This window comes from Salvelinus alpinus, chromosome 6, assembly GCF_045679555.1.
Source record: "Salvelinus alpinus chromosome 6, SLU_Salpinus.1, whole genome shotgun sequence".
In the NCBI taxonomy this organism is placed as follows: domain Eukaryota; kingdom Metazoa; phylum Chordata; class Actinopteri; order Salmoniformes; family Salmonidae; genus Salvelinus; species Salvelinus alpinus.
This window is the reverse complement of record NC_092091.1, coordinates 64,020,072-64,034,688: the sequence shown is the minus strand read 5'-3', so window position 1 is coordinate 64,034,688 and position 14,617 is coordinate 64,020,072. Positions and strand designations below refer to the sequence as shown.

General features: G+C 43.3%; 1 protein-coding gene across 1 annotated transcript in view; it reads left to right on the top strand.

Annotated features, from left to right (window-relative positions):
• Positions 1-14,617, top strand: part of tenm3 (teneurin transmembrane protein 3) — a 462,931-nt gene that overhangs the window by 50,721 nt on the left and 397,593 nt on the right. The window contains exon 2 of the mRNA XM_071407375.1: positions 2,244-2,413. The gene's annotated coding sequence lies outside the window, so the exon portion shown is untranslated. The remainder of the gene's footprint in view (positions 1-2,243; positions 2,414-14,617) is intronic.

Sequence of the window (14,617 nt, the reverse complement as noted above, 5' to 3'; positions counted from 1 at the left end):
TGTGCGTGTGTGTGTGGGCGTGCGCGTGTGTGTGTGTGTGTGTGTGTGTGTGTGTGTGTGTGTGTGTGTGTGTGTGTGTGTGTGTGTGTGTGTGTGTGTGTGTGTGTGTGTGTGTGTGTGTGTGTGTGTGTGTGTGTGTGTGTGTGTGCGTGTGTGTGTGTGTGCGTGTGTGTGCGTTTGTGCGTGTGTGTGTGTGTGTTCGTATGTATCCACTCTTATCTCCCAGGCTCCTCAGCGGTGCGGTTATCATCTCGAGAGTGTGTTCCACCGTGTATCCCCGTCCCTGTGCATTATTTTAGTACTCCTCCATAAATGGCCTCCTCTCCTCAGTGCCTCCATTCCCATGTCGACACCTCGGGCCGGCCGCGAATCCCATCCGTTTTATGATGTGATCCACATTTTTATGGCAGGATTCACGGCCGCAAACCTCTTCCAGGCAGAAAATCAAGAAGCTGCGTTCCCAGCGCTCCGGTACGCTCCGGTCGCCCCGTGTGTCAGAATGTATTGTATTTCCCAAATGAGAAACACTGAGTGTAAAGAGAGAGGGCTATTTCCAGAAACCCAGGAATAATCGCCACATATATAAGGACATAGACACTAGGGGTTCGTTATCAAATAGACCGTTTTAGACATGTTCTTGAGATGGCTGCTTTACTGTTGATTTAAGTAGGATTTATAAGACTTTAAAAAGTTAGAATATTTTCAGTAATTTTGAAGTCAGTACTCTATGTGTTTCTATATCAAATAATCTATTATCGTAGTGTATATTGGTCCCTGAGGTAATTTTCTTTCTTCTGTGGTTCAACGGCTCAAAACCAGTGTATATAGAGGGGATATTTTTGCTTTATGACTGAACGATAAAACATCAACACCCACATTGCAAACAGCATGCAACCCCCCCCTCCAAAAAAAAACAGAGTGCACGCTCTTAGCGGCCATTTTGTTTTTTCTGGCTATCTGCCTTGTAGGTGTAGTGGGTTATTGCTAATAGAGGCGTCGTTCTCCTCTCTTATCAGGCAGAGAGCAGTGCCTCTCCTGTTCTCCTCAGCCTAGCAGGGGTCCCTCTCCTAACGCCCCCAAATCCCCTTCCTGCCCCCTTCGCCCCTGCCACCTCCATGGAACCTCAAATCCCATCCCCATGGGGTGCCAACGGTTCCACTGAGCCTACCTCACCTCCCCGCACCCCCCCCCCCCCCTCTACCACTCTTCAACCCCCTTCCCCCTTTCCCACTGTCCTCGTATTCGCCTTCCTTAAAAAGAGCCCAAAAAAGCACACTGATGTAAATAAATCCCTGTCTCATCTCTCTCCCCCGTCTCTCTTTATCCCTTTAGATATAATGGATGGTAAATGTTCCCCAAATCCATTGCCTTTCTTACCACCGAAGAAACTACCGTCAGCAAGATAACCATCACATTAGACACCATCGGGAAATCCTCACAAATCATAATCAATGGAATCAGCACAATCATCACAGATAGAACGCAGCTGCTGAAATGTTTTGTTGAAATTGTCTGAGATGTTTTTTTGATGAATGATCAGATGTACAGTATGTTGCACAGTATATGGATATATTAAGGGGTTTTCAAAGCTTGTCCTTTTGGCACAAAATGGCCGTTCTATGAGGAAGCCGAGGCCCTGGAATGTAGTTGGTGAGGAGGAGACTGGGGAGGATAGACTTCCCTCCGATGAGGACACACTATAGGGAACATATTCATACTGTACTCCCCCCATGGCTCCCCAGTGTCCTCCTTCCTAAGTAGCATTCCAGGGCCTCGTCTGCCTCATAGAACACCATTTTGGGCCAAAAGTAACTTACTATTTCAACATACTACCATAAATCTGATCCTTAATCAAAAACAATTGTGTGGGGGGCTGTATCTGTTCCCTGTAGTGTGTCCTCATCAGGGGGAGGGAGGTTCTATCCTGTCCAGTAACTCTCACATGACCACTATACACACTAACGATGTCTGTGAAGGATACTGTGAAGGAGCACAGTTCTGTCTGCACATTCATTTTTCTGAACAGAAAGTACCTGTTTCCCACATTATTGACACTAAATACTGTCCTGCGCTCATTATTCCAGGTTATTATGGTTAAGGGGAATGTGTACTTAATAGCCTACTTCCATAAGATAGTAAGTAATTTGTGTGTACATGTAGACAAACATTTGTCCTACGACTGGCCTGGTGATTTGTTGAAAAAGAAACCAACTCATGTTTGTTCTCTTCTTTTTTTAATGGAGGACGAAGAGCTGATCGCCAGACACACAGCGAAGCAGCAATACTGGGCTTTCCTAAGAGACCAATGGATTTGTCTCTTTAAAAAAATATATCAATCCCATTGGTTCTTTCGATTTTGAAGAGGATCGGATTGGTCAGATGACTTCCATTTACGCGGCATCCCGACTCCCTGGTAAGAACGTTTCTATTTGATTTGATTTGATTCACTCAATCCTGTCAAAGTAATTCCTTGACACTTTACATCAAATGCAATGCAATGTTTGAATAATTATTAAGTAGATCGTTCCAATTCATGCTATGAAAAATATAAATGAGAAGAAATGTATACATGCATTTCAAAAGCCCGGTAGTATCCAGTGTCGTTGTAGAATCCATATTTCTGCCTACACTCACATGGCAACTCGTAATCCCTGAGACTCCCGGGATGGCTTCGCCCTCTGCTTACGTCACTTCCTGTTGAGAAAAGCCCAGCACTCCGAGACCTAATGAAATGCTTATGACAAACTCAGCTAGCCAATCAGCGTGTGTGCAGCAGGCGAATCAAAGCCAGTGCCTTCTTGCGATATTACTATGCACACCGACGCTTTGGTGTGGATGCATAGTGCACATCACGCCATTCAGAGGGGGGGGGGGGGGGTGAAGCAGAGTTTTTCGGAGTACTAGAAGTGTTTGAAATAACATTGTCTCACATATCACTTTGAAAATATATCCCCTCCGTTCTGTCTTTCAAAAATATTTTGACAATGAATAGAGCAGCATCTCACCGAAGTAGGGCAACGGATACAATGGCGGGGTCTGCATTCACGAAAGAGGAGTTTTAGAATGCACGATATTTTGGGCTGAAGTGATTTGAATAGGCTATTCATTAAAAGTCACCAGTAGTGCGTCTAAGTTCATCACTATTGATGTACTGTGATTATATACTGTATTTATTTACTGTCATTTGTTCTGACTGGCCACAGAAGCGCGTCTTCCTCAATTTGTGACCCGGACCGACGTTTTTTTTTAACGGTCTTCACTTCACAGGGCTCTTCTGGAAACGACACATATTTTTGGGTTAAGACTTTCTTTCTCTGCAAAGAAAGAGAGAAGAGAGCCCGGGTCGGGTGCTGGCAGTTGAGGGGAAAGAGAGGGGGCATGGTTCAAATGATGTTTTCACGCGATTGAATGGCAAGAGTTGGAGTATATATTATTGGGCTTTCACGCAGATAATACCGGTTGATGAAAGCGTTGTTTTGATGTGCGAAGGAGAGAAGAATGCCGACGGGTCACAGCCAGGGCGATAGGGAGGCTGTATTCTCTGATAACTTCATCGCAGCGTGGGGTCAGAACGCTAGTAGAGAGAGAGAGAGAACACGGGGAAAAGGGGATTAAGGCAAGCGCTGCAGTCTGGAACCTCAGCCGGAGACCACCTGCTGAGTCACAGGGCCCTGGACTATAGCTAATGTTTCTGATGCTAATGCCATTGTCTGTCTGCCTGCCTCTCTCTATCCTCTCTCTGCCTCTCTCTCCCCCTCTCTCTCTCTCTCTCTCTCTCCATTTCTCTCCTTCTTTCTCGCTCTCTTTCCCTCTGTCTCTCTCAATCTCTCCGGCTCTCTCTCTATTTTCTGTCTCTCTCTCTGTTTCTCTCTCCCCCTCCCCACCCCTCTGTAAGAGAAGAGAGAGTTTCCTCCCCTTTCATGAGGAAGGATTAGCCGGTGGCCATTTTTCTTCTTCTACCCCTTTTCAGCAATGCCAAAGAAGAATCCATTTTCCTATTGGTTGCCATAGAGAGTGACATGTACAAAGAGCGTGAACTCTGCGATTGTAGATGTGTCCGGTCCCAGTTCTTCCTCCCTTTCTTCACGAGAGAGGAACTTTCAGCGAAAATAAAACTTTTAAAAAGAGAAGAAAAAAAGCTTATAAAAGATAATTATCTACAGGAGGGGTCAACTCTTGAAAAAGCCACATTTCTTTCTCTTGTGAATTGGAACTAATGGTTTGTCAGGGGAGGAAGAGGGTTAACCGCCCTCTGTGAGTCTATCTGACTAAAGCCTTTTCTCCATCTGGGGGACAGAGGGGATCTGGAAAGCACTTTTTTTTTTTTACTGTCACCGTAGGTGGGAGCTTTGGGAGCTGAAGATGACTATCAAATGGCGGAGTCATTTACATTTACAATGTTGTCACATTACATTATTTGGCTCAGCACAAGAAAGCATGAAAGTCAGCTAACAGATAATATTTTAAAAAACGCTATTCAAATATTTCCTTACTTCATAAGCTTCAGTTTTTAGCCTCAGTTTGAGTTAGTCACTCATATTATTAACATAATATACAGTATATACATACTATTATGTCGTACCATACAAGGCTATTATTGACCTAAATGGGATGTTCATACTCCTTAAACGAGGCTACGGATATTGGGCATGTTAAACAGCTGGAGGTTGGGTCTCGTGACCTGTCAAAACGTTATTGTATCACCTAAGCTTTATTAAAAGATCACATTGGGGAGCAGCCTAACAGTGAGCGGACATCCCCTTGTGTAGCCTATAGGTCTTGTGATATACACCGCTGTAGATGCATCGGTATTGCATGTTTCATGGGAGCCAGGAGGTTAGAGCTAGGTCCTTTGATGGGCCTTTGAAAGGGAGTCAGGTTCAGTCATTTCCTCTAGCATGTCCTGCTCCATAAATAACAGTGGTGATAAATGACTACAGGACTGTGAGCTAGAGGGAGGCCGTAGGACACCTGCCACCGTACACCACGCAGGTGTCCAACCACGTCTGGTTCCACTTTACCCAGCATGCAGGAGGAGACGCCGATACCTTTTAGGCTATACGCTCGCACGACATCGGTAATGTGCAGCGGGGGCGCCTCCCTATCCCTGGAGAGAAGGAGATCTGGGGAGATTTTGGGAGAGTTCAGCAGGTCAAGTACGATATCGCTAAGATGTTTAGTGCACTAAGTCGTGGTTCAATATCCTGGTTTGGGTTGTGTATTTATTGTTTCTCTTACAAGAGTTTTGTTTCCTCTTCATGCATTGAACTCTTTGTCTTGCCTTTTTACCGTAGAATGTAGGAAAAATGTGGCTCCTCGACTGATTCATCGAAACCCTCCAAACACATTAACATGTCAGTTTGGTTTGCTTTTATTTGAGGCCTTTTTGTGATATTCTCTGTAGTGTTTCACATGTTTCGCTGAGCCTCGTCTGCAGTCAGCGGAGGACATTCTCTCCAACGACGAGAAGGACTTCATTGGCATGTCAGTCTTTTGATTAGCGCGGACAATATTTTTCAAACCTCCTCATATTAATGTGTCCCTCTCCCCTCCGCTAGAGAGTGGTCCGAGAGGCTTGCTGATCCCTCCTGCCAACTCTAAATAGCATGTTCCAGGGAAGAGCTCCATATGGGCAATTATACAATTACGTCACTACAGATTTAGACAGATGTCTCATAACATGTCTGAGATGTAATCATTCGCCACCTAATGCGTTTAGAGAAGACAAATGATCTCAAATGCACACAATGTAGATGTTTTTGTGGTAATGTGGTATGACTCTCAAGCGCACAACGGTTACAACTACTACTACCACGAATATTATTAATACATTCATAGTTAAGAATGAAACAATAATACTTGTACGTATTTGTACAATTCTGTGGTTTGCTACAGTATATCCCTGTCTGTCTTTTCAGATAAATGCATGTACTTGAAGGGATTACAACAGTATTTCACCTTTTTTTTCTGCCCCTCGCCTGTCTGACTGCAGACAGGATTAGTTGTAAAATAAAAATGCTAAGACATATTTTTCACTGCTCTTAGCATAGATTATTCGTCACCGATGAACTCTTTGTTAATCCGTCCTCAAGACAATGTCTTGTCCAATAACTGGGAGCACTACTGCAGAGAGGAGATGCCTTCAGAGAACATACCTGACCATTTAACCTGGAGTTAAACTAAAGTGAACTGTGTCCTCTGCAGTGCCACCCCTTTCCTGAAAATACCAGGCTCAGAACGGAGACGGAGACTAGGAAGGGATCCACACTCTATTGTTCTAAGATGGCTGACTGTTTAAAAAAATAACATCTTTCCCTTTAATTGCTTCGAACATAAAACACAGAAAATCCCCCCCGCTGTTCAGGGCTCCCAGCCTCCCAGAAGTAGGATTTTGGTCATGATTGATTGTTTACCTCTTTTAAATGCGTTGTTGGATGCGAAGGCCAAACTATTATAGTAAAGCTGGGAGGATAGAGGAGAGGACAGGGTTGGGGGCTGTTCCCTGGCGCCAGTGGTAAAGCCCGTTGACATTGTCATAGACTTAGACTCGGGCCGCCTGGCCACAGAAACACCCCCTTGAGACACCATTGTTCTGGGGGGACACAGTGGGCAGCCACACTGTAGACTATTCTCTATTATTGTGACAGGTAATGTGATACAACTGTATGATGGTTTTAATAATGATAATTATGTCTTCCTAGCATATAGGCTTTCTATGCTTTCTTTTAAGTTACTCACGTATAATATTTGGTCATATTATAATTCAGCTGTTTGAAAGTCCAACACGGATGATCGCACGTACCGCCTCAAGCCACAACAGATATTACGGTAGTATATATTTTCTGTTGATAACCATGAATTTGAAAGATGTGCAATTTCAATGTCCAGTTGTCCATTATTTAGAAAATCCACAGACATATCATGACTGGATCATTTCATCATCGTAGACTCATTTTCCCTAAGCAGCCAATAACCAGCATAATATTTTGTCTGAATCCATCTGAACAGTATGAATAGAGATACACACTCATGAATATGTATCTATGTTTTTGAATCATTTTCAGACTTATCAACTCCATATTGACAGCTGAAAGGTCACGATTCATCATAATATATGCCATTTAGCGTATGATTTCATTCAAAGCGACCTACAACAGTGAGTGCGTACCATTTTGTGCTGGTGGCCCCAGCGGGAATCAAACCCACGGCCCTGGTGTTGCTAGCGCGCCAGGCTCTTACCAACTGAACCACACAGGACCATTCATAGGCTTGGCTGAATGAAAACGGCATAATTGAATTATCTTTCTTGATTTTCCTTTATGCTTCTTTTTATCCCAGTTAGTGGTCCCAAAAGCAGCCTAATATTGTGATTGGGATTGACAGAGTTATGGAAATGGATGAGATCTGTTTGAAAGGTGACCTTTTAGAGCGGGACTCCCAGGACCCGCGGTCACAATACAGCTGACTCAGCTCTTTAGTTCCCGTCTCCGTGTGTCACGTCAAAATATCTCCCCCTCATCAAGAAAACAGAAAAACTAGGGCCCCCCGTTCCCCAAAGCAGTCTGAGGGAAATATCAACCATTATCACACCTGAGGCCCCTCTATTCTGATAACATCTAGTGCTACATGCTAATCACACCCTCCCTTTCTAATAGGTGATGCTAATGCTAACTAAGACCCAGAAGGCTTACAGTGTGTATTGGTTCCACATGTTAAGGCCAATCAGACCAAGAGATTACTTCATTACTCAAGGCGCCTCGGACGATTACCCTATGGATGCTAATGTTGCATACACATGTCATTATACATGCTAAAGTCGTTTATTTCCTCAAGGTGTTGAAATATATGAACTCTATATGGAATGTAATACTAGGCTGGCTGTGACTAGCAAGTCTCAGTGATGTTATTGAGACACTCAGAGGTGTGTGTGTGTGTGTGTGTGTGTGTGTGTGTGTGTGTGTGTGTGTGTGTGTGTGTGTGTGTGTGTGTGTGTGTGTGTGTGTGTGTGTGTGTGTGTGTGTGTGTGTGTGTGTGTGTGTGTGTGTGTGTGTGTGTGTGTGTGTGTGTGTGTGTGTGTGTGTGTGTGAGGGAGCGAGGTAGAGTAATACAGTTAAGCTGCCAGTGTTGTTTTAATGTAGACATTACTATGGGAGAAGGCAGGCTAACTCATGCAGGGGACTGCAAATGGTCCCTTTCAGAGTTTCTCATCACTTGTTCCGTTCCGTAAAAACGCTTTGTAAGCAGGCTTAGTTTCAGAGTCCCTCCATCCATACATTTGATATGTTTTGGAAAAACAGAACAGTGCCGTCGCCCCCGTACCAAACTGTCTGGGATTTTTTTTATATCTCATGAAATATGCATTTAGTACTCCGAGTTTGATGATGTCAGGGAGAGGAGGGTGTGGTGAACTTGCAGCGTTTCACAAAGATAGGCATGTGATTTTAAAACAGGAAAAGCGCTGCACTTGCACTTTCACTCTCTCCTATCTTTCCAAAGCATTTTCTGAAATGTATTTATCACGAATCAAATAAACAGCACCAGCAGTGACCGCAACAAGCGTCAAAATTTTCAGAAACCAATGTATAGACCGGGATAGATTTACCCATATCAAGCTCTGGCGATGAACTAGTCAGGTCCCAATGGACGCCTCGAAATACTGTAGATGTACTGCAGTCAATTGGGTGCTTATATAGCACCCTATTCCCTATAATGTGCCCTACTTTTGACTAGAGCCCTATGGGCCCTGGTGAAAAGTAGTGCACTGTATTGGTCTTTCTATAAATAAAGGAGCCAATGTCTGACATCAGGGTCAACATTTCAAAATGGTTTGATATACATTTCATATATAGGGAGTAGGGTTCCATGTGTGTTTACTTCAGTCTCATCAAAACCTTGAGATGAAAACCTTTTAAAGGGGTAATACAATTGTGTCTTGGCTTCTTCTTAAGCAGTGGTCACCAACCTTTTCTGAGTCAAGATCACTTTCGCAGTCAAAAAGCAAGCTGAGATCTACTGCTCAGATTGTTTTACATTCACCTCACACAAACAGTTTTGTAGGAATGAGGTTTGGGCAGTAGGCCTGTTGGTTTAGCACTTGTGAGGCACTGAGCATGAATTGAAATCATTAGCTTTTTTATTTTACTGGACTGATGGTACCTGCATCTGATGGTCAACGAGGTCAAATCACGACGTCAGGGATCTTCAGGTCTAAAAGTCGGGAGCTCTAGAAAGATGCCCGAGTTTCCGTCTTGGAATTCTGAGTTGGATGACCGTTCAAAACTATTTTCCCCAACCGCCTCTCACGGTCCCTGCTCTCTCCTTCCTTTCCTCCGGTGAGACTGATGACCAGAGAGAGGGGACACCGTCTTCCACCTGATGGCGAAACTGGAGTTGCACCACATCTGGCTCATGCACAAATTCATGTTGTTCCTATGACCAGAGAAAGTGAAATATTCCTTAATACTAAAATCGACACGAGCTGCTAATAATAATAAAATGCAGGGCTATCGATACTTGGCTACTCATTCATTGCAGCTGCAGCCCGAGCGGAAGTACGGAGAAGCACGTTTTGTAATAGTGTTGAATAAAAACAGTGCCAGTGCTGAATATAAACTTAAACATGAACTCACTCATAAAAACAGCAGCTCTTTGCTGTATTCGTTGACAGTCTCTCTGTGGTCAAGGTTTTAAAAGTCATTAAATCTTACGCAGACTAGGAGCCTATTACACTTGGCTGTGGCCAGGGTCATGGAAGCTCTGTAGCCACAGTGATTTGAGCTATCCGATTGGGCAGCGCAGTAGGTGCACTCGATTTAGTCACAGATTTGCCGGTCAGCCGGGTAGGCGGAGTTTGTCTCGTGGGAACACTTTGCTTACCCGGTGCGCAGGACTTTTGAATCAAGTGCACCTACCGGCAACAGCTCAACACGATTTTAAAAAAGGAGCGATCGACCGGGTTGGCGACCACTGTTCTAAAGGGTAACTTGGCTCCTAAAGCGTTCAACTCTCTGACGTCTCACAGTAACGTGACAAGCAAGGCCAGTGTGACTCTGTGAAATAGCTGGCCTGTGACAGCACATGTGAATCATGACCAGGAATGTCATGTAGTTGAGAGGTCGGCCAGAAAAAAAAAAAAATGATATTGAAAGACGCCCTCTGTTGGTCTCACTGACATGCGCCTAGACTGAGCTAGAGGGGTCAAAGGTCTGTGGGAGCAGAGCTGTATGCTTTACAGAGTCTAGAGTCTAAGAAAATAACAGGTAAAAACCCTCTAGCTAGCCAGCCACTAAACACAGTCAGGGCTTTTAGTCAGTAAATGGATCTGATCTGTGTATGGTTATGTGTGTTTAGCCTCACTATAAGCACTGTGTGTGTGTGTGTGTGTGTGTGTGTGTGTGTGTGTGTGTGTGTGTGTGTGTGTGTGTGTGTGTGTGTGTGTGTGTGTGTGTGTGTGTGTGTGTGTGTGTGTGTGTGTGTGTGTGTGTGTGTGTGTGTGTGTGTGTGTGTGTGTGTGTGTGTGGGTGTGTGTGTGTGTGGGTGGGTGTGTGTAGCCCCACCATAGGGACATGGTTTAAGACTCAACCTGGCGCATTAGCAAGAGAAAACAGGCGTAGTGTTTCCCTCCCCAAACCACAGATGAATGACATCACCTCGAGCGCATACCTGCAATTGATTAAACTGCTGTTAAGCGGTGTTCAAAAGTGACTCCATATCTGTTTTCATGCAGCCAAGAACCATACGATTTGAATTATTACTCGTTTTTGATACGTCGGACTCGGGCCAATAGTCTTTAATGGAATTCTGTTCTTCTATCGTCTGTTACTATACTACAACATCCTGGTGTTTGTGTTCTGGAATTTCAAACATAATATGCCCAAAGTGTACAATAACACTCTGCTTTTTTACCACTCACTGTTCTTATTTGACACATTTATTTGAGAAAGCGACCCTCAGTAAGGGGAAAATAAAACAGAAATGTTATACATTTCCTTTTAAAGGAATGAAATGTGGTGTTTCCTTGCTTGGTAGGTAGACATGCTCACACACACACACACACACCCACACCCAGGCAGTCAGGGCCCCACTAGGTGGTCCTGGAGGAGGCCTGTTGGCTCCTAAGTATCACTGACATGTGTTATTAGTACCCAATAACATCATTATTCCTGGAGGAAAGAAGGAGAAATGTTCCCATTCCGTTAAAATGTGGTTATAATCGTTTGATTTAATACCTGTTACTGTATTACTGATGACTAAAATGTTCGCTGGCAGCTGGGAGTTGAGAGTTGAGAGTTGAGAGCTGAGAGTTGAGAGCTGAGAGCTGAGAGTTGAGAGTTGCGAGTTGCGAGTTGAGAGTTGCGAGTTGCGAGTTGCGAGACGATTGAAAAAAACGCTTGATTTTGGTTTCTTGAGGAAATTGAGTAGTCCAGGTACCAGACCTGTTTGTGCGATCATTCCACACCTTGTCGTATGCCAAACAAGAGTGGCAAGGAGTGGAATAATAGCACAAACTGATCTGGGACCAGGCTATAAATTGATAAGATTCTCTTACCACACACAACTTGTTTTTGGCTTGATTCTTTCTTTACAGACCAGTGTTTATTTACAGTCTTTCTGCTCAGGGGTTCATCATGTTTCCCATCATGTGTGAAGATGTTTAGCATCATCACTAACACTTTGGTTTCAGAGGCTCACTGGCCATGCAGTTCTAAACACCGCTTAGTTATATCACTTTGGTTTCAAGCTGTAGTCTGGGATTGGTATATCCATTTGTGGATATGTAAATGAAGGGTATATAGCTGTTTATTCTTGGAGAATACAACTTAGTTCAACAACCATAACCCAGAATGTGCTTGTTTTATGGATATGAGAGTGGTTACATTGAGCCCGAGTCCATCAGCAGTTCTATCTAAATAAGTGTCAGCTATTTTTTTTAAATCACAGACTTCCCCTTTAAGCAGCTGTCCGTCCATGCTGTTCTAAACACTCCTGTCCTTAGTTACTGTCGTTATGTAGAGAAGCACATCGGGCACAAAATGTTTCCAGGATGTTTCCAGGAGAGATACAGACTCTGATCTCTGTCATCACCACTTTGAAGAGGATGGATGGAAGCCCAGACCATTTAACACAATCAACATAGCCTCTCCTGGTGTATCATTTTCCCAAGCACATACTTTACACAGAGGCCTACTGAGAACTCACATTATACTCTCATTACTCTCAATTATACTGCAGTACAGCGTAGGCTGATTCAAAATGGATGTTTTCCAAGGATGAGAACGGTGACGCACAATATTGATCAGACATATAATTGTCAGGCCTACTGGTTTCTCCACCCCTCTATCCCTTCACCCCCTTTTTCTTACAGACGGGGTCAACAGGTCAGATTAAAAGCAGTGAATGAGTTTATTATTCTGCGTGTGTGTGTGTGTGTGCGTGCGTGCGTGCGTGCGAAACATTACAATCTCAAAGTCAATCTCAAAAGTCTAGTATATCCCCTATACATTATACAGTACATGTAAAGCTTGAATCCACTTATTTAACCCATACCCCTCCATCAGTCTCTTTCTATGGAGGCTGCCCTGGGTGAAGTCAAGGAGGAGATCCTGGTATCCTGGGTGAAAGAAATCAACACCGGAAGACTTAACTAAGACAGAGTAGTGGAAAAAAGGAAAAGCCTTTGAATGGGAACGAAAATAGAAGCTCTGTCTCCCTCTGTCCTACTGAGGTCACAGAGTAGGACAGAGGAGGTGACGTGTCTCATCTCCCATCAATAATGGTCTAAAGACAAGAGGGAGGACCACAGTAACCTAGACAGTGTACCAGAGAGAAAAGAAGAGAATGAGAGAGGCAGGGAGGACCACAGTAACCTAGACAGTGTACCAGAGAGAAAAGAAGAGAATGGGAGAGAGAGGGAGAGAGAGGGGGAGAGGTACAGTATTAATCATTGGGCCTTGTTCCCTCACCTCCCTCTCTCCCTTCCTATAAATGGCACACAGCTAGAGACTCTCGCACCAAGCAGCACATATCTGGAGAGATGAGGTCAGGCCTGAAATATATGGTGGCCTATTGTTGAAGTGATGGAGCTAGAGGGAAATAAAGTGAAGGAATTCATCACCGTAGATAACCTCTCTCGAGACATGCCACAGCACACCTAGTACCAATGTTTATAATGTCCTACAGTAAACCAACTGTACAGCCCACCTAGTATCAATGTTTATAATGTCCTACAGTAAACCAACAGTACAGTGCATCTAGTATCATTGCTTATGTTAAGGCCGTTGCACATACAAGAGTATTGGTTATCGTGCTGATGGACGGTGTACATTTTCCATTTCCTTGTTTTTCTTATTTGTGTGGAGGTGTAGTAAAGAGCATAGAGGTAGTATGGATCATATCAATGGTGAAATTGGTACTATGTTGACCGTCAGGTGTACTTTCTGAGTACACTTGTACAGAAAAGTACACCTCTAAATGTGTTTCCAGTGTTATCTGGAAGGCAACATACTGCTGTGTCCTACATGAACACATTCTGTATGTGGTGAACTGTTCTACTCCATCTTTAGTCAAGTCATGTGTGTGTCCAAACATGTAATGCTACTGTACGTGCTGCACCTGTACTAATATATAGAATCTAGTGTATATTCTGTACTAATATATAGAATCTAGTGTATATTCTGTACTAATATATAGAATCTAGTGTATATTCTGTACTAATATATAGAATCTATTGTATATCCTGTACTAATATATAGAATCTATTGTATATCCTGTACTAATATATAGAATCTAGTGAATATCCTGTACTAATATATAGAATCTAGTGTATATCTTGTACTAATATATAGAATCTAGTGTATATTATGTACTAATATATAGAAGCTAGTATATATCCTGTACTAATATATAGAATCTAGTGTATATCCTGTACTAATATATAGAATCTAGTGTATATCCTGTACTAATATATAGAATCTAGTGTATATCCTGTACTAATATATAGAAGCTAGTATATATCCTGTACTAATATATAGAATCTATTGTATATCCTGTACTAATATATAGAATCTAGTGTATATCCTGTACTAATATATAGAATATAGTGTATATCCTGTACTAATATATATAATCTAGTGTATGTCCTGTACTAATATATATAATCTAGTGTATATCCTGTACTGTACATGTTAAAGTGTATATTTTGTACTGTACTTGTTAAAGTGTATATCCTGTACTGTACATGTTAAAGTGTATATCCTGTATGTGCAGCACTCCATCTGGGCTGCATTAGTGTGTGCATGGGCCGTGTGAAATGCTCATCTGGTTTGCACTGTGTTCGTGTGTGTGTGTGTGTGTGTGTGTGCCTGTGCATGCGTGTGTGTTGTGCGTGTGCATGTGTGTGTGCCCTAGTTGGGAGTTGGCTGGAGATGAGGGGACCCTGAAGCCCAGAGGGATGGACAGAGTGGTGGAGAGAGAGAGAGGTGCGGTGGAGAGAGAGCGGGTGAGAGAGCAGCCTGGTCACTAAAAACGCACGCTGATTTGGGACGTTTGAAAAGGTCCTGAGGACGTCCATACGCTCACCAAAACAACGATGCGACACCACTGGGCTCAAACTTAGACA